The sequence below is a fragment of the Mauremys mutica genome, chromosome 13, assembly GCF_020497125.1.
Source record: "Mauremys mutica isolate MM-2020 ecotype Southern chromosome 13, ASM2049712v1, whole genome shotgun sequence".
In the NCBI taxonomy this organism is placed as follows: Eukaryota; Metazoa; Chordata; order Testudines; family Geoemydidae; genus Mauremys; species Mauremys mutica.
This window is the reverse complement of record NC_059084.1, coordinates 41564642-41586488: the sequence shown is the minus strand read 5'-3', so window position 1 is coordinate 41586488 and position 21847 is coordinate 41564642. Positions and strand designations below refer to the sequence as shown.

The window sequence follows — 21847 nt, the reverse complement described above, 5'->3', positions numbered from 1 at the left end:
TCTTGTAGGACCCAATTCTGTAAGCATTCACCCATGTAAGTGTCTTTATTTACACCGGTTTAAATGAGATAACTTCCATGAGTAATTTTACTCACAAGCTTTCCTGATTTCAGTAATGAGGCCTGATTTTACCTCTTCATCTACAAGAATAACTCCAATAGCTGCTATAATATATGACATTTATATGAATTATGTAATCCATGTAGCATGAATACTGTTAATTATCAGGACTGCTGGAAAATATTTCAACAGGGTTGTTGTTTTCTTTTGTTTTGTGGGGGGATTTTGATGATAAAATCACCTTTTTGTTTAAAAGGAATTTTTAATTGATATTTTAAGAGTTTCCCCAAAACCTGGAAAAAATCATTGTTTAAGAATCAAAACTGATGTATCTATCTATCTATCTATCTATCTATCTATCTATATATATATACACACACACACATATACAGGGAGAGAGAGAGAGACCTCAATACCACTATATATATGGTTTTAGGAAACAGAAAAAATCGAGTTTGAAGTTTTAAAAACATTGTGGAAAAATTCAACATAAATGAAAACAAAAATGTTTTTTTCATTTTTCAGTACCTGTTCTTTCGATCATTTATATTTAAACATGTATTTAAGTCCATCCCAAATCAGCAAAGCACTTAATCATGCTCTTAATTTTAGCCATTCACTTATGTCCCATTGGATTCAGTTTGTTTTATTTTAAAAGCTTTGAAAAAACCCAGAAAACAAACAAAAAACTCTTACAACTTTTTGATGAACACATTTTCAGCAGCTCTGCATAAGTAATCGTTCCCATTGTCAATGTTCTGTATGTTCCTCTATAATTCAATAAGACATTTATAGACTCCTACCAGATTACAGGGAATCCCAAGGCTATCCAGGCATTTCTTTACCCGCACTTTTCTGTTACTTGTTCCTAATTTTTCCCCTTCTGAGAGTTCATGGGAAATTCTGATTTTACCTTCACCCTGGGGGAAAAAATGTCAAGAGAATGTATCATCTCTCAAAAATCTGTCAGGGATGGACAATGTACAGAGATCCAGACAATTCATTAAAGCGTATTCCAGGTGGAACTCAAAGCCTGTTTGGAAAGATCTCACACATCTCTCCTACACTGGAACAACAGGGGGGGAAACTCTGTGAGGCGAAAGAGAGATAAAGTGGGTGAGGAGGTATCTTTTATTGGACCAACTTCAGTTGAGGAGAGAGACAAGTTTTCAAGCTCCACAGAGCTCTTCTTCAGATCTGGGAACAGTATTCACAGTGTCACAGCTAAATACAAGGTGGAATAGCTTGTTAAGCATAAGGAGTTAACACATGTTGCAAGAAATCATTCAAAATCTAGTATCCTAGGATCAACACAGTTACAACTACAATGAAAACAGTTGAGAAACTCAGGGACAATTCCCAGCACTTGAGCCAGCCTCAGCCAACCCAGACTGAGCTATGCTGCTTCCTTTCATATGCTCCCTTCATTGGAAGCCATCAAGGATGAGGATGTGGAGCCTCTTGGGCCCAAAACAGTTTTTTTAACTCCTGTGTTGCTGGTGCAGGGTTGATACACCCCATCACAGAGGGTAAATGGGAAATAAGTATTGGTCATGATGAACCCTACTGTTCGGAGTTTAAGATGTATTTTACGGGCCACCAAATATAGCAAGATTGGCCCCGAGTCTGTATTACACCTCTACCTTGATATGATGCTGTCCTTGGGAGCCAAAATATCTTACTGCATTATAGGTGAAACCTCATTATATCGAACTTGCTTTCATCCGCCAGAGTGCGCAGCCCTGCCCCCCTGGAGCACTGCTTTACCGTGTTATATCTGAATTTGTGTTATACCGGGTGTATATAGTGTGACAGACCCAGGCCAGTTGGGTACAGCAGAATAGCAGAAGGCAGATATACTGGCCACTGGATTAACAGTTTTCTGTTCCCTGACTGACCAGAGCAGGGGCTGCTCCAGGCTAATGAGAACACCTGACTCTAATTAACCTGCATAGAGTCAGGTGAGGCCACTAAGCTAATGTGACCACCTGACTCTAATTAAGGCCCCGCTGATACTATAAAAAGGGCTCACTCCAGTCAGGCAGAGGAGAGCCAGGGAGCCAGAGGAGAGGAAGTGCGGCTGAAGGGCTGGTTAATGAAGACACCCTCAAACCATCAGTAAGGGAGCCCTAAGGTAAGGGTGAAGAAGGGAGATGCAAGAGAGCTGTGGGGAAGTGGCCCAGGGAAATGTAGCATCTCTGGCAGTGAAAGGTTGGCTGCCAACAGCTGCTACCATTAGGGTCCCTGGGCTGGAACCCGGAGTAGAGGGTGGGCCCGGGTTCCCCCCAACCCACCACTACAGAAACATCTCCTGGGAGGGGAAGTCAGGCCCCTGTCAGGACAGGAGGCTAAACTGTTCTCAAATAAGCCCCCAGGGACAACAGAGACTGTGAGAGTTCTCTCACCAACCTCCTTGCTGGCCTATGATGAAAAGTGCTCAGTAGACTGTAACCCTGGCCCTAGAAAGAGAAGGGCTACGTGGAGGGTCACAGTGAGTCACTGAGGCTAGCATAAACCACCTAGAAGTGCAGGACCCACAGGGGTAAGGTCAGAGCTCTGCCACAATAGCTACAATGAAGCATGGGGGGAGGGATAGCTCAGTCGTTTGAGCATTGGCCTGCTAAACCCAGCATTGTGAGCTCAATCCTTGAGGGGGCAATTTAGGGAACTGGGGTAAACATTTGTCTGGGGATTGGTCCTGCTTTGAGTAGGAGGTTGGACTAGATGACCTCCTAAGGTCCCTTCTAACCTTGTTATTCTATAATTCAATGTGGCATTGTCATTGAATAAATGGAACACATGAACTTCAGAAAAAAAGCTGGAGATGAAATTGCTTGGTCACCCTTCATATTATAATTAGTTAGTAAATGGTTAATAGATGTTATACGCTCATTGAAAACAGAAGCAGTGTGCATTATAGACAGTGCTAAGCACATCAGTAAAATATATTATGGTTGCTTATACCCTATAACTAAAATAATCTGTTGAGCTGCTGGATCCTATAATAATTGATGAGCCATTTATTTAAAAATCTATTGATCCTTTATGAACTCTTTATGAGCTGTTTGTGAATGTACCTTTAATATGAAATATGATGAAGCATTTCAGCATTTCCAAATAGCAATAGGTAGCAAAACTGCAAAATGTAAGAGGAATGGTATACCTTGTGTTTATGAAATATTTCCATTTGTGCTTTCCTGTTTCTCTGTGAGATGCCCTGTGATTTCAAATTCCTCCGTCAGTGAAAAAGGAAAACTCCACCTCTTTCAGGACTTCCAAAAGCTCAGGCCAACATCTAATTTATTCTTCGTTGCCTTAAAGTATACAAGAGAAAATGAACATTTAATATAGTGACATAGGAAGTGCTGAAGTACAGGATCAGACTGTAGGTCCATCTAGCTCTGACTGCTACCATGGACCTTGGTCAGTACCAGATGTATTTCAGAGTATTTCAGAGTGTGTGGGGATAGGTAGGTAGGTAGATAGGTAGGTAGGGAGATAGATAGGTCTTTTATTTTATTTAAAGTTATTTTTGTAATGTAGTAATGACTCTAGTAGCTACATTTTCAAGCTTAACAGAATGAAAGTCACCTCTGCTACTTGCTTCAGATTTAGAGTCTCTAGGAACACATGAATACCAAGGGTAGTGACAACACAGACATTCACAAGTACAAGGTCCAGTCTCTTTTACAAGTTTTGTTAAAATTACAATTAAAGCTATGATTACCAAAGCATATAGAAATCCTATACGGACTTATGCAGAAGTTACAAATATAGTTTTACTCACAGTCTTAACAATAGTGTTGTGGTCTGGTGGATCTCTCATGGATTGATAATCAGTAGAGGGATGATTCATGCTGGCATTTCCCATAGGGAGCTGAATTTTCCCGCTGTTGGCACCCTCTTTTTCTAATGTGAGTCTGTCTATACCTACATTCTGTGCATGTCCATAAAAGTGTTAACCCTCCTTTTCCTTATTGCTCTGATGACCCCTAGAAACTAAAGATACCCTGATTTCTATAGGTTGTGTACGTTCTCTTTATTCTCATTAGCATAGACACACAACCTGTATCCTGTAGTTAAGACATGTCGGAAACAGATAAAATTAATCTTCCAGATAATGTTTCACAATATTACCACTTGGTTCCTCTTTCCCCATAATCTTAGGGCATCTAGTTATTCTTCAGTCACTTGCTTATGTCAGCATTTCTTAGCTCCAAGGCCTAAAATAGCTAAGCTAAAATCTTGTAGTCATGAGCCTACAGGCCTTGTGTTTCAACCCTACTTACTTTGATGCCTAATACATAATTATCCCTTCTAACTGCTCATCAATCTTATCAATCCTACAGTTTAACTCTATGTAGCATATAGTGATAATATATGACATAATATGTTAGTTAATTATAACATAATGCAATAAATGAACAATAAACTAAAAGTATTGTCTACAATAGAAAATAGACAGATTGAAGATAGAGAGATAGAAAAGAGAGAGGGAGACAGAAAGAGAGAAAGAGATCCTGCGATGTAGAAGGTAGCCAATTTTTTTTTCAGACACCCAACTGCTTTTGAATTTCAATCAGATTTGGGCACCCAACTCTCATGGTTCTGCAGAAAAGTCTAGCCATATTAGTAATTTATTGCCCTATTGCTACAAAAGAACAGAGAATGTCCACATTCACACACTTTCAATTCTTTTAAAGTTAATTATAAAGAAATATAAATAGACACATAGATAGAAGATATAGATGATACAATATAGATAAATAGAAGCCAGACAGGTAGAAGAGAGACAACAGAAGATAGATAGATAGATCATCCTGTGATTTTCAAGCCAACCTATTTTTTTTCCAGACACTCAACTCCTTTTGAATTTCAAGTGGATTTGGGCACCCAACTCTCATAGGTTCTGCTGACAATTCTAGCCATATTAGTAATGTATTTCCCTTTTGCTGCAAAAGAACAGAGACATTGTACATTCACACAGCTCCAATTATTTTAAAGTTAATTATAACCAAAGAAAATCAGCCCAGTCCAGTGTTGTCATTGGCATTGTTCTCTGACAGATCGTCACAAGAGAGCATACACAAGGAATTGACCCAGAAGAGAAGCATTGTGGAACACAGCTGGCCCTGTTCTTTTCAGTGGATGTCAGGATACACATCTATAATGATGCTGTCACCCTGAAAAATAGGCTTTGGGTACCCCTAAATAATCTGCCAATCACCCTCTTGGTTTGTCTTTCCCAAGATATGGGCCTCCAGTCCAGGGTAATAAAGGAAAATACCTGGAGGACATGTATGTAACCTTCTGACACAGGCAATATTCTTTTCAAATCAAAGTATCTTTTTATTAATGTATCTAATAATCCCTACTACAATGTAATCTAAAATTCTCTTATTGTAAATTAAAGAGCAGCTAGACCACAAGAGCGCACAGTTTAAATGATTCTAAGCGGTGCACTTTGCTACAGAAGGCCAGGCCATAACAAATCACAAACAACAGTTCTTGACATTTATGAAATACTATAATTAAAAACTAGCAGTCTTACTCTGCCCTTTGGCTTTGCCGTATTATTTGCTTGTTGCTGTCTGCTGCTTGCAGCTTCTGCTTCTCCCTAGTCAGCTCTGGCCAGTCAGCTCTGCTTCTCTGTCTGTGGTCAGGTCTCTCGGCAGCTTTTAACTTCTTTCCAGCAGCTCTTTTGGCCAGCACCTGCTTGTCTTCTGCCTGTCGATGGTCTGCCCTTTATACTGCCCTAGCCTTCAGTGCTTTTATACGATCTATTCTTAACCTTAGATAACATATGCTCACTGTCATGCATTAACTCATCCTTGGATGTTGCCTACGTTTCCCACATGCTCACTCCAGTTGTTTACTTAAGAGCTATGACCTTCCCTAATGAGCTTTTTGTTGTTGTGCTATAGTGGAACCTCTTGGCTTTTTGCTAATGACCTTTAATAACCCTTAGAACCTTCTACTTGGCCTGCTCCATCTAGAAACACTTTGTGGCTGTGCTTCATTCTACGCTCAGCTCTGGTAATGTGATCTATATTGTCCAATGGTAAGTGACTGCAGCTGTCAATGGGAGCTGTGCAGATGGCACTTGGGGTAGGGGCAGTGGTGAGCTGCAGCTGGTTCGCACCGGTTCGCGCAAACCGGTTGTTAAATTTAGAAGCCCGTTTAGAACCGGTTGTTCCTGGAGGGACAACTAGTTCCAAAAGGGCTTTTAAATTTAACTAAAGCTCTAGCAGCTGTCTACCCTTCCCCCAGCCCCAGCTCACCTCACTCCGCCTCCTCTGCTGAAGTTCCTCCGGCTTCTTGTCCCCCTCCCCAGCTTCCCGCAAATCAGCTGTTCGCGAGGGAAGCCTGCGAGGGCTGAGAAGGAAGCAGTGGCTTCCACAAGGTGAGCTGGGGGCGGGGGTGCCAGCGGGAGGAGGGCAGGAGGCGGCGCGCCACTCGGCGAGGTCGTGGCGGGACTCTGGGGTTGGGCGGCACGGCTCCTACCCCCAGGGTCCAGCTGCGACCTCGGCCGTGTGGTGTGGTTCCTGCCCGGCCGCTGGGTCCAGCCCCAACCTCAGCCAGGCGGCGCGGTTCCTGCCTGGCCGCCGGGTCCGGCCCCGACCTCGGCCAGGCGGCGCGGTTCCTGCCCGGCCGCCGGTCCGGCCCCCGGGTCCGGCTGGGTGGCGCGGTTCCTGCCCAGCAGCACCGCTCCTGCTTGGGTCTGGCCCCCGGGTCCGGCCGGGTGGCACGGTTCCTGCCGGCCCCCGGGTCTGGCCCTGAACTCAGCCAGGCGGTGCGGCTCCTGCCCGGCCCCAACCTCTGCCGGGTGGTTCCGGTCCCGGCCCCAGCCCAAGTGGGCCCCCATCTCCAGGCAGCACTGTAAGGTAAGGGAGCAGGGAGCAGGAGTTGGATAGAGGGCAGGAGAGTTGGGGGGGTGGATTAGTGTCAGGGCAGTCAGAGGGCAGGGAACCGGGGGATTGAACGGGGCCAAGGGTCCCGGGGGGGCAGTCAGGAAGGAGTAGGGGTTGGATGGGGCGGTGGGGGGCAGTTAGGGGTAGGGATTCCAGGGACAGAGCGAAGGGGTGGTTGGATGGGGTTGGGGTCCCCGGGTGCCATCAGCAATGAGAGAAGGGGTTGGATGGGGTGGCAAGGGGCAGTCAGGGGACAGGGAAGGGGGGTGGATAGGGCATGGGTCCCGGCGGGGGCTGTCATGGAACATGGGGGGGTTGGATGGGGCAGGAGTCCGGGGGGGGCATGACCCCTCATGGGGTGAGGAGGAGAGAACCGGTTGTTAGTATTTTGGCAGCTCATCACTGGGTAGGGGCAGTGTGTGGAGGGAGGGTCATGTCACCGCTTCCAGGGAGCATCACAATGAGCTGGGTAGGGAGCCTACCAGCCCCACTAATCGCCCTGCCCAGAACCACCGAGGTTCCCAGCTGTTCCCACCCGACCACCCGTGGTGACCTATGGACTGCCACCCCACAAGATTTAGTCTGGGGTATATAATACAAGCCATGGACAGGTCACGGTCTGTGAATTTTTTTTACTGCCCATGACCTGTCCATGACTCTTACTAAAAACATCTGTGACTAAAATGTAGCCTTATTGTTGATCCACTCTCTAAATAGGTGGATGAATTCCCCTTAAGGCAGTGCTGCTTTAGCTACAACAACAATCTTAGTGGAACTAGTCTTCTCTCGCTGGAGACTTCACACTTCGGCAGAGCCAGACAAAGGAACACATTTTACTGGGCAAGTCTTCCAAATGGGTTTGCAGTTCTTGGGAGTGCAAAAAAATTGCACATTCCAAATAGGCCTAAATCATCAGGGATGGTAGAGTGAACAAATTGCACCATCAGACTAATGCTGCAGAATCAGGTAGATTCCAACAGAATGCAGTGGGGACACTCTAATTCTACTCATTTTAATGACACTCAGGGCAAATCCAACTCCCTCCACAGGCCATACAACCATTGAGGTAATGACTGGGCTAACCATGTGAATGCTGCAGCATCTCTTGAGGCATGCCAGTGGCACACAGCTAGAGGGAGTCAAACTGGAGACCTATCTACACTCATTTAAGCAGATTCACTTTCCAGTAGCTGTTAAATTGGAAAAATCGAAACAAAAGACAAAAGGCTACTTTGATAAAGGCAAAAGAGAGAGCACTTGGAAAAATGGAAATCAGATGATGCTCCTATCATAAGTTGTACCAGAATGCAATTTCTGTAACCAATGAACTGGGTCACACTATATTATGGATGAACTCAGTTCCTCTCTGTATATAGAATTAGGATCACAAAAGAGAAAAGAAAGGTGAATACATTCTATCATGCTAATCACTTAAGATTGTACCATACAAGAAATATATTTCCACAGGCAGAGGAACTACAGACGTGTACTGCAAAAGAGGAAGTGGAGGATTAGAAACAGACAGCCTAGAAGAGGGAAAAGAAAAAAAATGCATGTCATAACAACGCTGATGCTGCTGCAATACTGCTGTAATGCTGCACTTCAAACAAAACAACCAGACTGTTCCAGTAAAACAAGAACCTCCAAGGCAAATGAGAATTATTTTGGGACTAGCCTCAAACTTGCCTCTTGAGGCTCAGGATCCAATGATAAGAGTGATCTGGGCACGAGAACGAATAAGCCAAGATAGAAGCATAGAATCATAGAAGATTAGGGTTAGAAGAGACCTCAGGAGGTATCTAGTCCACCCCCCTGCTCAGAACAGGACCAACACTAACTAAATCATCCCAGCCAGGGCTTTGTCAAGCTTCTAAGGATGGAGATTCTACCACCTCCCTAGGTAACCCATTCCAGTGCTTCTACACCCTCCTAGTGAAATAGTGTTTCCTAATATCCAACCTAGACCTCCACCACTGCAACTTGAGACCATTGCTCCATTTTCTGTCATCTACCTCTACTCAGAACAGACGATCTGAGGGATTACACCACACCTTTCAACTGAAATTTTCTTTGAATGGGATATCAATCTGCACAAGAACAATTTATAACTAAGACTTGTGATAAAATACTGTTTACCGCATGGACTAATGGTACAACTTTAAAAAATACATAAGGTGCAAAGTCATATGTCAAGTCTGTATAGATAGCAGTACATCTAGCATTGAAAGATGAGCATTGTGGAAGGATTGTGTATTGTGAAAGAATTTTCCATTGGAGGTCCAGAAATTTGGAGGAAGGTATGTACATTATTTTCCCCCAAAAAATTAGTTGGTCAAACAGTTTTTCCAACCGCTCATAACAAATTTAATCAAAAGGTTAAAGGAGAAATAGGTGAGAAACTTGTTCTTGAATCTGACATAGAAAAAATGATCAAATGACTTTGTTAAATTGAAGGAAAAAATTCACTCTCTTAAAAGTAATCCAGAGTGGGGAGGATATAAAATATATGTTACAACTGAAGATAAATCTTCACCAACAACTGATGAAATCCCATATGGATCATGGAAAAACAAAACCAAATGCCGAAGCTCAGTAAACAAAATGGAGCACTGACCATATATAACTTAGACTATAAAAATATGAAGCCTGTATCCAAATTAGGTCTTTGAGTAGTGTAACAGTTATTAAAAAATATTTTAAAATAGAGCAGGAGTACTTGTGGCACCTTAAAGACTAACAAATTTATTTTAGCATGAGCTTTCGTGAGCTACAGCTCACTTCTTTGGATGCATAGAATGGAACACACAGACAGGAGATATTTATACATACAGAGAACATGAAAAGGTGGAAGTATGCATAACAACAGGAAAAGTCTAATCAATTGAGATGAGCTATCATCAGCAGGAGGAAAAAAAACTTTTTGAAGTGATAATTAAGATGACCCATAGAAGGTGTGAGGAGAACTTAACATAGGGAAATAGGGAAATTACATCATTACTGATGTTTGATCCAAATAAGCATGTATTTAATCAATTCACTTCTGTCCATTCCATGGGTCACTTAAAAGACAACATCTACAGAGAATGAAGGAAAGTACTTTGGCTGGTGATATATCATCACAATGCCCAAACATGGAAAGTCCCACAGATGACTTGTTGCTCTCAGTGGGAGTGTCAATGGATCTGCAGGTGCAATGTGTTTGAGGTAACACTTCCCTGATGTAGCCAGGTGGAAAGGCACCAAATGAATCTACTGCAAGTCAACACAACTTTAGAATCATGTCCAGTTGCAACTAACCAAATGGAGATCTCATATGTAAAGGGAGACCTATGACAGATAGGAACAGTATTGTGTAGTATCAAATCACAAATAATTTTATTATGCTCAATTTAGATGTGTGGTCATAAATCCAGATTTTTGTTTTAAGCCACAAGTACCTACAATTTTTAGGCACACAACAATAATTCCCAGTGCTAATTTTTGAAAATGAAATGGTTATTCTTAGCAACCTGGATTATCAAAATCTTATCAAACAAAGTACTCCAATGTTTTGTGTGTTTATACCACCATTAATTTTACAGCTAAAAGAGTTGTTAGAAGAAATTCACATTAAATTGAAATTAGTAATGACAGGAATAAGGCAGACAAGCACATACAATTTGGAGGGTAGCAGCTCAAATGGAGTATTCATCACTCTTATAAGGATGGAAATTGGATGGAAGGAAGGGATTGTTATCCATAGTACCCTCACTGTGGGTATTATTTTTACACTATTTTATACAGAAAAAATAGAATCATAAGTAAATAGAGGGTTAAGCCCAGTCTTGTTCAGTCCAACCTATTTCCATGGTCCTTTTATCTACAGGGAACTCACCAGTATCAACTAGAACTGCTGTAAGAGACTAAACAATTTATGAGGATATGTATTGCATAAACCCACATCAAGTTCCAAAGTCTCCATATGCAGCTGCACCAATGTCCAGGGAAAAAATAGAGCCACCACTTAACATGATCCCTAGAGAAATAACTAATTCTTAATAAGTATAAAACAATAAAGTTACACATAGATTTAAGTTACACATGTGTTTTATTGTTATACAAATTACAGTTGCTGTTTATCATTAAGTAATATGTGCATGACAGGGTTCTTATTATGCTTCATTTGTTTCATAATAACCACCTTGTCAAGGGGGAAGCTGTAGCCAATTAGTTCATTTTAATATTCATTAATCAACTCATATGCTATGTTATATATAACCATTGTATGCTAAATACATTTAAGTTGTTGGATTATAGAAGGATAAGACTGATAAGTATTTAGAAGTGATAAGTATGCATTAGGTATCTAAATAAAGCACGGCTGAAATGCAAGGCACACAGGCTGAAACCTGTAAGATTTTAGCTTAGCTATATTAGGCCATAGGCTTAAGAAATGCTGGACATAAGTAAATAACTAAAGAGTGAAATTTTCTACCCATCAGTCCCTTTTGGGGTCCTTAAAATAAGGCTTTGGAGAGAAATGTGAGAGCAAAAAATGCCGACTGAAGTGGGGGGGGGCGGGAGAGGGGAACTGAGTGTCACCATCATGGCGGCCACCCTGACAATCTCCTGGGACTTTAGGATGCACTGTGACATTGCTGGGCCTTTGACATCATGAACCTGAGAGAAGTCTTGATGAAACCAGGCCAGAAAGAGGGATCCAGATGACTCCGCGGTCTGGCTGAATCCCAACCACCACCTGGGATGTGACAATTTGCAACTCCCCTTTTCTCCTCTCTACATCCATTTTCCTTCCCTGCCTTATTTCTTTTCTTTCCCATCTCTCTCCTTCTCCTTTTCCCTTCTGTCTAATAAGAGTCTGGCTTAGCCAGCCCAGACTGTATATTTTGCAACACTGCTGTGAGTCTATGACCAGAAAGAGGCAGCTAAAAGCAGTGACCTAAACAGTACACCCTAGTACAAGTTTGCCCTGTCTGAAAGTGGCCGATAAGACCACATGCTGGGCTTGTGTTTCTCCAGCAGTAATATTGCAAGGGAGAGTCAACATCACAGAGAGAAGCTGCATTTTATCCCTTTGCTGTTTTTCTCTCTCCCCTTTTGTGTGTGGTTGTCTTGTTTGGTTTCTAGGAAATGGGATCAGACTTTAAAAACAGCAGTCATGACAGTCCCAGCCCACCTGAACTGAACTTATTCTCTTTTCCCCAAAAGAATAGTTATTATCATCTTCAGTACCATCTAAAAGAATGTCAGACAAGGAGTTTTACTTCTAAAGTTATAGCTAAATGGAAAGGGAACAAGGGATGTTGTTAGCATGAAACCTTTATTTAATATTTTACATTTAAAATACTTTAACAGGTTTTCCTTCTTTTCCGAATCTTTAATAAAGAGTTAAGGGGATGTTTAATGGTGAGTTTGCCATAATGCTTAGCAGGCTGAGATCTCTGTGTACCATGCCTTGAGCCTTTTAAAAACTGTTTAATTTTATTTATAGGGTTATGTTAACATCTTTGACTCTTTGGGCCCATATATTCCAACTAAATTAATATAACATCCCCTCCTATTGGCTGCCTATTCGCTGCCCGTGGCACACAATAATGTTGAGGGTTGTGATAGTTTAGTCGGATTTTGGTTGTTTGGTTTCATGTGCTGGTGCTGAGTGATGGCCTGTGATATGCATGTGATCAGATAAGATGATGTGGTGGTCTCTTCTGGCTTTAACTGTATGACTCTTGTAGGATAAATATGAAATTAATGAATTAGAGTTAGTGTAAGCTTGGTTAAAGAAATATGTGTTGTAAAGAGAGGCCCTGACTAGCCAGTAGAAGGAAGGCCTTGAAAATAATATGTTAGAAGGCCAGAAGGAATGAAATAGTGAGGATTTCTGGTTCAAAGAATAACTAATGAAATAAAGGGCATTTTCTCAAAAGAAGGCCTCTGACAGATTGGCGTGGATGCAAATTATTTTAAATAACACAAAAAGAGTTGGTCTTAAAATGAGCCAACATGTCCCTTCCCACTCCACATACCAGTGTTATCTCAGATATCAGGACCTACATGAACCCTAGAGTAAAGGAAAGCAAGAAGAAGGGGAAGAGATAGGAAGGAAAGGTCTTGGAAAGAAAGGAGGTTGTAAATCTTCTCTCTCTTAAGACTGGAAATAAGGGTGCTTTGTCTCAAGTTTTTTAGCTGAAGTCAGAATAACATCTCTTGTTTGTTAAAAGGTATAAAAAGTCAACTCTTAAAGGCTTCTTGCTACTACCCTCACAAACATATTGGAACTGACCAATATGGGTCTAAGCACCCCTGGGTTTAGCCCCTTTGTAAGAACCTTGATCAAATGCTTATAAATATTTTTTTACTGTTTGGCGGTAGTGACTGCTTATTTTTAGGTCGGTCCGCATGTTTAGAACAATTGTGCAAAATGCTATTTGGCCTTTTGATTTAATAAAGGAATTTATGGATAAATTGGTATCTGGTGGCTTCCCGTGTAACTTTTGTGCCCTCGTGGCCAAGATGGAGTCTGCTCTGCAAGCAGCTCTGGCCAAGAGGAAGCACGCGCAGGAATGCAGCAGGAGAAATCCCTTCCACCCCAGGGGCACCTGTTCCAACCCCGCCAGAGTGAACACACCCACCCACAGGAAAAGTACAATGGATATAACAAAGGGAGAGATTTATTTACAGAGGGATGAGAGGAGAAAAACAACAAGGGGAAATATAGGGGGAGCAGTAGAACAGGGCTGCATCCAAACCAAGGCCCCACGGGCCCAGTGGTAGCACAGTCTGATAGGGCAGACACTGAGCAATGTGTCTGCGCACAGAGTTCACGAGTCCTGAGCAAAGTTCCAGTCCCGTGGTGAGTCTTGGGTGCGCCTCGTTGTCTTCAGCGCCAGTGAACTTTCCTCAACAAACCCGTCCGGTGCCCTCTTCTACCGCTCTCTGCAAAGCCCCCAAGAGCGACCACCTCCCCACTTAACTAGCTTCAACCTCCCTCCTTGTTCCCAGTGCAGAGTCACAAGCCCCAGTACTCACAGCCCCACGCAGCTCTGGGCAGCCGTGATACTGGGTCCAGCTCCGGCCTGGCCTGCTCGGGCGATTCCCCCTGGCACAGGGCTCCTCCTGGCTCTTGTCCTGGGCTGTCCTGCTCAGGCCTCTGGTAGGTTCTCCCTGCTTCACTTCTCCAGGGCCTGCCGGCTGCCTCTCCCCTTCCCTGGAGCTCCAGTCCCGTGGTGGAGTTTCCCTCCTTTTTATTACTCTCCCCTTCCCCCCGGGAAAAAGATTTAAAGGGCCATGCTCTCTAAACCCCAAAGGGGTTACACCCGTATGAATAACAACAGATTGAAATATTAAGAATTCCAACAAGTCTGTGTCATATATCGTAAAAATGTTGCTTTGCATTCAGGATAATAAATGGCCAGCAATTTGATTTTATCCCATTGTGGTGATTCACTCTAACTGATGGATGGGATAAAGAAATGATTGCCTAATTTCAAGTGAAATTCAGTGTGAGTGATGATAAATTCCCTCAGACTTCTTTGGAAATCCAACCCAGTATGCGTAATGCATGGGAAATGTGTAGTGTTCCAAATATGGTACATATGGTACATATACTTACTATACATATACTTACTATAATTACTGGCTTAATTATAGGTGGAGCCCCAGCATGTGCAGAGCAGGGCAAGCCCAGGACCAGCTGGAGCTTGAGGGCAGAATTAAAATGTCTGAAGGGCCGGATCATAGAATATCAGGGTTGGAAGAGACCTCAGGTGGTCATCTAGTCCAATCCCCTGCTCAAAGCAGGACCAACACCTACTAAATCATCCAAGCCAGGGCTTTGTCAAGCCGGGCCTTAAAAACCTCTAAGGATGGTGAAGAAGCACCTCTGTAAAATTAGAATGCAAGATAATCTCACAGGGCAATCAGATTCAAAACATAGAGGATTTCTCTCTGGCAAAACTTTTAAGTTACAAAAAGAAAACCCCTCTCCCTCTCAGCACAGAGAAAATCACAAGCCACAATAAAAGTAAGCTAATGCATTCAGTTGCTAGTACTTACTAATTCTAATGGAGTTGGATTGCTTGCTTCCTTGATATGAATCTGACAAGCACATAGAACAGACAGACAAAAGAACAGACAAAAACAAAGCCTTCCCCCGCACCCCTCAGATTTGAAAGTATCTTGTCCCCTTATTGGTCCTTTCGGTCAGGTGCCAGCCAGGTTACCTGAGCTTCTTAACCCTTTACAGGTAAAAGGATTTTGTGACTCTGGCCACGAGGGATTTTATAGTACTGTATACAAGAAGGCTGTTACCCTTCCCTTTATATTTATGACAGATGGAGATTCCACCACCCCCTAGGTAACCCATTCCAGTGCTTCACTACCCCCCTTGTGAAATAGTGTTTCCTGATATCCAACCTAGATCTCCCTCAGGGCAACTTGAGACCATTGCTGCTTCTTCTGTTATCTGCTACCCCCAAGAACAGCCTAGCTCCATCCTCCATCCTTCAGGCAGTTAGAATCATAGAATATCAGGGGTGGAAGGGACCTTAGGAGGTATCTAGTCCAACCCCCTGCTCAAAACAGGACCAATCCCCAGACAGATTTTTATCTCAGTTCCCTAAATGGCCCCCTCAAGGGCTAAATTCACAACCCTGGGTTTAGCAACCCCCGGTGCTCAAACCATGGAGCCATTTCTCCCCTGGTTGAAGGCTGCTATTAAATCCCCCCTCCCTCTTCTCTTCTGTAGATTAAATAATCCCAGTTCCCTCAGCCTCCCTTTGTAAATCATGTGCCCCAGCCCCCTAATCATTTTCATTGTCCTCCGCTGGACTCTCTCCAGTTTGTCCATATCCCTTCTGTAGTGTGTGTGTGGGGGGTCAAAACTGGATGCAATATTCCAGGTTTGGCCTCACCAGTGCTGAAGAGAGATAATCACTTCCCTCGATCTGCTGGCAATGTTCCTACTAATATAGGTCAATATGCCATTGGCCTTCTTGGCAACAAAGGCAAACTGCTGACTTATATCCTGCTTCTCATCCACTGTAATCCCCAGGTCCTTTTCTGCAGAACTCTTGCTTAGCCAGTCGGTCCCCAGCCTGTAGCAGTGCATGGGATTCTTCCCTCCTAAGTGCAGAACTCTGCACTTGTTTTTCTTGAATCTCATGAGATTTCTTTTGGGCCAATCCTCCAATTTGTCTAGCTCACCCTGGACCCTATCCCTACCCTCCAGCTTATCTACCTCTCCTCTCCGCTTACTGTCACCTGCAAACTTGCTGAGGGTGGAATCTATCCCATCATCCAGAGTATTAATAAAGATCTTGAACAAAACCATCCCCAGGACCGACCCCTTGGGCACTCCACTTGATTCTGGCTGCCAACTAGACATCGAGACATTGATCACTACTCATTGAGCCCGGCAATCTAGCCAGCTTTCTATCCACCTTTTAGTCCATTCAGCCAATCCATACTTTTTTATATTGCTGGCAAGAATACTGTGGGAGACCGTATCAAAAGCTTCTACAGTCAAGATATATCACATCTACTGCTTTCCCCATATCCACAGTGCCAGTTATCTCATTATAGAAGGCAATCAGATTGGTCAGGCATGACTTGGCCTTGAGGAATCCATGTTGACTGTTCCTGATCACCTTCCTCTCCTCCAAGTGCTTCAAAATGGATTTTTTCAGGACCTGCTCCTTGATTTTGCCGGGGACTGAAGTGAAGCTGTAGTTCCCCTGGTTTTCTTTCTTCCCTTTTTAAAATATGGGCACTATCTTTTTGCCTTTTTCCAGTCATCTGCGACCTCCCCATTGTTGCTCTCACCATTAAACATTAAACAAAGACTCTCAAGAGGCTTTTCTCCAGTTTCAAACTGGAGCTCTGTCTGCTCAGAAATCATACTGATCTGTTACATACAATGCAATGCTTCCACCTTTCCTCCTGTATCTGTCCTTCCTGAACAGTTTATACCCATCCACAACAGTGCTCTAGTCATGGGAACTGCCCCACCAAGTTCCTGATATTCCAATCACATCATAGTTCCTTGACTTCCAATTCTTCCTGCTTGTTTCCCAGGCTTCTTGTGTTTGTGTACATACACCTAAGATAACTAGCCAATTGCCCTATTTTCTCAGTATGAATCAGGAGGCTTCCTGTCTTGTACCCTCCTCCTTGTGTTTCTTCCTGGTATCACACTCCCCCACTTACCTCTGGGCTTAGGTCACCATCCCCAGGCGAACCTAGTTTAAAGCCCTCCTCACTAGGTTAGCAAGCCTGCCTGCGAAGATGCTGTTCCCTCTCTTCGTTAGGTGGATCCCATTTCTTCCTAGCAAACCTTCTTCCAGGAACTGCATCCCATGGTAGAAGTATCCAAAGTCCTCTGCACCACCTGCGTAACCACACATTTACAATTCGACTGTCCCTACCTGAGCCTTTTCCTTCAATAGGGAGGATGGACTAGAACACAACTTGCACCTCAAACTCCTTTATCCTTCTACCCAGAGCCATGTAGTGTGCTTTGATCCACACGAGATCATTCTTGGCAGTATCATTGGTGCCCATATGGAGAAGTAGGAAGGGGTAGTGATCCGAGGTCTTGATCAGTCTCAGCAAACACTCCGTCACACCCTGGATTCTAGCTTCAGGCAAGCAGCACACCATCCTAAAGCTATGAGAGAGATTCTCAACAGGATCTCATCTTACTGATCAGTCCCGTCGGAGAGACTATTCTCATACTTCAAGGGTGTGTTCAACCGCTTAGCTCAGAACAGCACACAGCACACAGTGCCTTCATCCTCTACCCCACGTTTACTGTGCAGGGGACCTGGAACAAGACTTTACATCAGGGGTTGGAAACCTTTCAGAAGTGGTGTGCTGCGTCGTCATTTATTCACTCTAATTTAAGGTTTTGCGTGCCAGTAATACATTTTAACATATTTAGAAGGTCTCGTTCTATAAATCTATAATATATAACTAAACTATTGTTGTATGTAAAGTAAATAATGTTTTTACAATGTTTAAGAGGCTTCATTTAAAATTAAATAAAATGCAGAGCCCCCCGGACCAATGGCCAGTGTGAGTGCCACTGAAAATCAGCTCGGATTCCATGGTGAGGAGCATTGCACAAAGTGCTATGCAGGATGTCATCAAGAAGCAAATCGCAAGTACCCCCTCCAATCAAAATGTCACCATCTACCTGAGTGGCTCACTGGAAGGTGAATTTGGAAGAGATGGGGGAGACTTTGATTCACTCTGGACTCGTGCCCACAATGCTATGCAATGACTGGAGATGCGCATCAGCTGCCGCTTGATGTGGTGCGAGGAATGCCAAGATCTGGAAGTCCTGGTGCCAAGATGAAGAATGCAGAGCACACAATCATCATTCTCTGAGCTATAACCATGCTGGAGAGGACCCTGAAGGATGCCATCCAGGGTCAATACTTTGAAAATCTGAAATGGAAGTTGGAGTTCGAGGAGATGTGCAAGTGGGATGCCAGCAACCACTTCCACTTGCTGACTGGAGGTTCATCCACAGAGCCCGATTCAACTGTGTCCTGCTTAATGGAGCCATCTGCCATGGAAATCATGACAAATGATGCAGGAAGTGTGGCTATGCCAATGAGACACTACTCCACATCCTGTATAGCTGCAAACCCCATTCCAGAACCAGGGAGTTGCGATATAACACCATCCATGATTGTCTAGTCAGAGCCATCCCACCACTCATAGGGAAAGTGGCTGTGAACTCTGCCATCCCTGGAACTGACAGCGAACTGCGACTGGACATTGTCAGCACCAACAAGGACCAGAAGAAGATCATGATGGTGGACATCACAGTTTTCTTTGAGAACAGGACCCCAGCTTCCCACAACGCCTGAGCTCAAAGTTGGAGAAATACGCCATCTGGCTAAAACCTTGAGAACAAAGGGTACCATATTCAGACACACGCGCTGATCATCGGAGCCCTGGGCACATGGGACCCCAGTAATGCACGAGTGTTGAGAGAATGTCTAATCAGTCAGCGCTATGCTCGGCTGATGCAGCAACTCATGGTATCGGATGTCATCAGGTGGTCAAGGGATATCTACATAGAACACATCACTAGACATCAGCAATAACAGGAAGGATGCGCTGTAGTGCCAATGAGAAGCACAGTGGGGAAAATAACTGTAATACTTTCCACATGGATTGTATTTTCTAAATGGACAGCCTACCCTACATTCTCAATTACTGAAGGACAATCTGCACTCATTATCAGTGATTTCAACGCCATTGTTGTTGCAACAAGAGTCTCTCTTGAGTCTTAACCAGCTCTGTTATTACACAGTGAAGAGAGGAAGGGTCTGATGGTGTGTAGGACCCCATCAGTTTCAAGTACCTATCCCCAACTTCTCTCAGCTCCACTGGGTTTTGGCACACATGTCTGCTGCCTAGCAAGTGCAGTTTAGTTGAGGGTGAGTCCCTCAATCAGGGTATGCCAAGCATGGTTCTGCTGCCCTTGATTCACACAACAAGAATAACAACCCTTTATTACCCGTGCCCCCATAACAAAGTGATTTGTGATCCAACCCCAGCCAAAAGAGATCATTTTGACAAAACAGCCCCATCATGCTGAGCACCTAATCAGGGTGGGTGTCTCCGTGCAAACAAGGTCAGCCCCTGAAATCCTCCTCCCCAGCTCAGACCCTGCTGACAAATCCATACAAGCTATTCACTTAGTTCTGCTATTCGATTTTCACACAAGGATGAGCCAAATGACAAGCTCAAAGGAATCATACATACTCTACAAATCAACTCTAATTATTTCCATTTTGTTTTACTCTAGCCAAAAATTAACATTTGTCTCTCAGTTTATATATGAGGGAACTGACCAGGAGATTTTGGGACATGTAGAAGACAGGGAATACTTTATTAAACATCCTCAGTTGATAGATTTTTGTTAATATATAAACAATTATGAGGCTCAGTTGAAAAATAAGAAATGTTTATATCCCCAGTCAGGCAGGATGGTGGATGTGTAGCAGGTCTCCAAGCAGAACAGGTTCCCCAGGAATAAGTACATGGGAGTGTGAAGGTGCTGATCAGCCACAACTAGCACAACAATGAGCACGTTTCCACAGGGCCACCCAGAGGGGGGGCAAGTGGGTCAATTTGCCCCAGGCCCCAGGCCCAGCAGGGGCCCCTGGAGCAGGGTCCTTCACTCGCTCCAGGGGCCTCGGAAAACTCTGGCAGGGCCCGGCCCGGGCCCCCGGAGCTTCTTCACTCCCGGTCTTCGCTGGCGGGGGATCCTTCCTCTCCGGGACAGAAGGGACCTCCCCCCGCCGCCGAATTACCACTGAAGTGGGACCCGCCGCCGGAGTGCAGCCGGGTCTTCGCTGGCTGGAGGGTGTCCTTCCGTTCCAGGACCCGCCGCCGAAGTGCCCCAAAGACCCGAGGCAGGGGCTGCACTTCGGCGGCGGGTCCCGCTTTGGCGGTAATTCGGCGGTTGGGGGTCCCCGCTGTGGGTCTTTGGGGCACTTTGGCGGCGGGTCCCGGAACGGAATGACCCCCCTGCCCCCGATTTACTGCCGAAGCGGGGGCCCCCCACCGCCCAAGACCCCAGGCCCCCGGAATCGCCTGGGCGGCCCTGAGTTTCCAGCATTGCCTTAAAGTAGATCACTAGAGACAGCGTAAAGAAAAGAACATGTAGGTCAGAGAGATTCCTGAATCACAGAAGAATTAATTCCATGATGGACATTTGATTTCCTTGGTCTTTAATTGCCATGGAGTAAACCTAAGAAAGAAGAAACAGTATAATTTAATTTGTTGAAGGTAAACCTAAATGTTCACATAGTAGCCTCAGTTTAATTTCATCATTATCAGTATCCCATTTCAGGAGCCTGATTTACGAGCCCAAGGTTTAGTCTAAGAATGTGAATTTGGAAGACAGCTGTGTGATATTTTGGTTTTTGTTTTTTGTTTTATTTGTTTTGATTAACCCATGTATCCAGTGATGAGCTGCCAAAAAATTAACAACCGGTTCCCTCCTCCTCACCCCACGGGGGGGTCGTGCCTCCCCCGGGGACTCCTGCCCCATCCAACCCCCCCCATTCTTTGTTGCCCCCCCCGATCCCTACCCCATCCAACCCCTCCTCTCATTCCTGATGGCCCCCCGGGACCCCTGCCCTATCCAACCACCCCTTCTCTCTGTCCCTGACTGCCCCTGGAAGTAGAACTCCTGCCCCTGACTGCCCCCCATGGCCCCATCCAATCTCTGCTCCTTCCTGACTGCCCCCCCGCGGGACCCTTGCCCTCATTCAATCCCCCTGTTCCCTGCCCTCAGACTGCCCTGACCCCTATCCACTCACCCCCACTCCCAAACTCCCCTGCCCACTTCCAACACCCCCTCTCTGCTCCCTTACCACGCTGGAGGCCCGGCAAGGGGCGCTGGACCAGGCTGGGGCTGACCTGGAGCCACTTGGCAGGGACCAGCACTGGGGGGAGCTGCTTGGCTGGAGCCAGGCTTGGCAAGGTAAGATGGGGTGGGGGAGCGAGGAGGGCTCCTGGGAGGTGTGCCGCGGCCCAGCCCAGTCCTGCTCCAGCCTAGCGCCCCAGGCCTCGCCCTGGCTTTGGGCTAAGTGGCTCTGGCCCTGGCCCGAGACCGGAGTTGCTCAGCCAGAGCCTAGGCCAGATCCTCTCGGCCAGGGCCAGCGCTGCTCAACCAGGCCCGGGGCGCTCCCGGCCGGAGCCACTCAGGGCCAGGGCCAGAGGCGCTCGCGGCCAGAGCCGGAGCTAGGCCCAGGGCGCTAGGCTGGAGCAGGACTGGGGCCGGAGCCGGACTGGGCCAGAGGCGCTCGGGGCTGGGGCCGGAGGCGCTCGGGACTGGAGGCGCTCGCGGC

General features: G+C 45.0%; 1 long non-coding RNA gene across 1 annotated transcript; it reads right to left on the bottom strand.

The window, feature by feature from the left end:
• Nucleotides 1-917: 917 nt before the first annotated feature.
• LOC123348046 lies at nucleotides 918-5706 on the bottom strand. Its single transcript, XR_006573152.1, has 3 exons — nucleotides 5612-5706; nucleotides 3224-3374; nucleotides 918-980 (listed from the first exon to the last, which is right to left on the bottom strand). It is a non-coding gene; the product is annotated as an uncharacterized LOC123348046 (long non-coding RNA).
• Nucleotides 5707-21847: the final 16141 nt, after the last annotated feature.